We start from the raw sequence: 3,420 nt of genomic DNA, 5'->3' as shown, positions 1-3,420 counted from the left end.
GAACTCTTTTGGTACTCTTGTTTTCTTTCTCTCCTTTTAAAAATATCTTTGTCTCCTCAAAAAACTAAAAATGGAACTCCCATTTGACCCAGTTAATCCCACTTCTAGGAATATATTCCAAGAAACCAGAAACACCAGTCAGAAAGGATATATGCACCCCTATGTTCATAGCAGCACAATTTAACATAGCTAAGATTTGGAAACAGCCTAAATGCCCATCAGCAGATGAGTGGATTAGAAAATGGTGGTACATCTACACAATGGAATACTACGCTGCTGTAAAAAGAAGGAATTCTTACCATTTGCAATAGTGTGGATGGAACTGGAGAGCATTATGCTAAGTGAAATAAGCCAGTTAGAAAAAGATAAATATCACAAGATCTCACTCGTTTGTGGAATATAATGAACAACATGAACTGATGAACAAAAACAGATCCAGAGACAGAGAAGCATCAATCATACCGTCAAACCTCAGAGGAAAGGTAGGGGAGGGTGGGGGTAAAGGGGAGAGATCAACCAAAGGACTTGTATACATGCATATAAGCCTAACCAATGGACGCAGACACCAGGGGGGTGAGGGCATGATTGGGGGCGGGGAGGGAATGGGGGGATAAGGACACATATGAAATACCTTAATCAATAAATAAAAATAAATAAAAAACACTTATTCTACACCATCTTTAAAACTTGAGAATATTTTTAATATCTCTGAAATATTTTTGCCAGAATCATCATGTCATGTATGTGTGTGTTATTCCTATATAAAAGAAAGAGGTGAATATGTATTTGTATGTGTTCTTAGGTGGAAATGTTCATAGAGTTGGCTAATTTATATTCACTTTCTATTGTATATAGATTTCTAATATTTTCAGTTCTGTATCATTTAAGCTTCATTTGAGTAAATTTACTAAATATTCAAAAAAAGTCAATGGAAAAAAAAAATCCTTGGGTGAGGATTAACCAAAAAACAAAACAAAATACATTGCTAATCCATGCCAGCACTTTCTCTCAGAGTCTAGACACCAACTCTGAATCAATTAAAGTTGGAATACAAGATGAAAAAAAAATCTCTCTGCCTTCTCTCAGAGGCGTGCAGCCATTAATTCGGGCACAGAGAAACGGCCCCTCTTAGGGCGGAGCAGACGGGAAACCAAAGCTTGTCTGCGCCACCCTGAGACTCCGCCCCATCCAAGCTGAGCACAGAAGCTCTCCCAGGGGAGACACTGCTGATCCTCACAGCCAACTGGCTTGGAGATACATTCCCGCCAGTGATACCAACAATCCCAACCACTCTGAACTCCAGTTTCTGGGAACACGCGGGGGATCCAGACGCCTACGGGACTCTCGGCCATCGGTCGGAGAGTGAGAGTGACTTTTCTGTCGGTGTGGACGACACCAGATTTCAACCACTCTCATAAGGGACACATTCAAGAGGTAGACTCAGTGAGCACCCAAGCCCTGCTGTGTCTCCAGCACAGCAATTCTTCCATTATAGACACAGCAGGCCCTCACAACCAATTGGACCGGAGGTCAATTCCTCCCAGTGTACCAACAGCAATCAGGGCTTTTAACTACACCAAGACTTTCCACTCAGCCCACAAAGGGGAGTACCAAGAGCGACCACCTAGGGTGATTGGGGAAGCTGAGCTACCAGCCCCTATAGGTCACCGACCACACAAAGCCACTCCATCAACACAGGGAGGCAGCCAAAATGTGGAGACATCGAAGTATGTCACAAGTAGGAGAGATAGATGAAAGCAAACTAATGGACGACACAGTGTTCAGAACCATATTTATAAGGTTACTCAAGAATCTTCTAAAAACCGCTGAGAAACTTGAAGAGACAGACCTTCAAGGACCTAAATGAGAATACCAAAAAAATGGAAAAGGACCCGTCAGAAATTATGCATACACTGTCTGAAATAAAGAATATACAGAGTAGACCACCGCACCCGAAGAGTCAAACCAAAGATCTGGAATATGAGGAAGAAAAAAACACCCAACCAGAGAGGCAGAAAGAAAGAAGAAAAAAAAAGTGTGAGGATAGCATAAGGAGCCTCCGGGATGGCTTTAAGCGTAGCAATATCCAAATTTTTGGGGTGCCAGAAGAGAGAGAGCAAGATACTGAAAACCTATTTGAAGAAATGACAGAAAACTTCCTCCACCTGGTGAAAGAAATAGACTTACAAGTCCAGGAAGCGCACAGAACCCCAAACAAGAGGAATCCAAAGAGGACCACACCAAGACACATCATAATTAAAATGCCAAGAGCAAAAGACAAAGAGAGAATCTTACAAGCAGCAAGAGAAAAACAGTTAGTTACCTACAAGGGAGCACCCATACGACTGTCAGCTGATTTCTCAACAGAAACTATGCAGGCCTGACGGGAATGGCAAGAAATATTCAAAGTGATGAATAGCAAGAACCTACAACCAAGACTACTCTACCCAGCAAAGTTATCATTCAGAATTGAAGGGCACATAAAGAGCTTCACAGATAAAGAAAAGCTAAAGGAGTTCATCACCACCAAACCAGTATTATATGAAATGCTGAAGGGTATTCTTTAAGAAGAGGAAAAAGAAGAAAAAGGTAAAGATAAAAATTATGAACAACAAATACATATCTATCAACAAGTGATTCTAAAAATCAAGTGAATTAAAAATCTGAGGAACAGAATAAACTGGTGAACATAATAGAATCAGAGGCATAGAATGGGAGTGGATTGATAATTCTCAGGGGGAAAGGGGTGTCTTTGTAGGGGGTATGGGAAGAGACTGGACAAAAATCATACACCTATGGATAAGGACAACAGCGGAGAGGGAACCGGGTGATGGGGAGATATGGGGGGGGGGGGGGAAAGGAGAAACAATTGTAATAATCTGAACAATAAAGATTTAAAAAAATAAAAAAATAAAGTAAACTGTAATTGAAACAGACAAATTAAAAAAAAAAAGAATCTGTAGTGGCATTGATATTACTTGTTCAATAAGTCAAGTGTTTAAGATAGCACCTGACACATGTTGAATAAATATTAATTCCTGCTTATAAAATGGATAAAAATCTTTTACCATGAAGTGTCTGAACCTAAATGTGGTTCATTTGCTACATTTCACAGGGATTGGTTACTCAGGTTTATGTTTCCTAAGTATGAACTTTCTGATATAAGTATGTTCTTTACTTCATGTGTCTAACACAGTCTTGAAAATATTTTTAATATAAATGCAACAAACCTACTTATTTTTTCAATTTATAAGTCTGAACTTATATTACCATCTCACTGAGTCTCACATCTGAGATATTTCCAGACACTAAAAAACAAAACAAAAAAACCCCAAGACCTTTGAGTACATAATCCATTTTCCTTTCAGTTGAAGATTAAGCCATGTTTTAGTCAAAACACAAAGATGGAAACACCACAAG

The sequence above is a fragment of the Eptesicus fuscus genome, chromosome 2 (genome assembly GCF_027574615.1).
Source record: "Eptesicus fuscus isolate TK198812 chromosome 2, DD_ASM_mEF_20220401, whole genome shotgun sequence".
Lineage (NCBI taxonomy): Eukaryota > Metazoa > Chordata > Mammalia > Chiroptera > Vespertilionidae > Eptesicus > Eptesicus fuscus.
Note: the sequence above shows the minus strand (reverse complement) of the source record.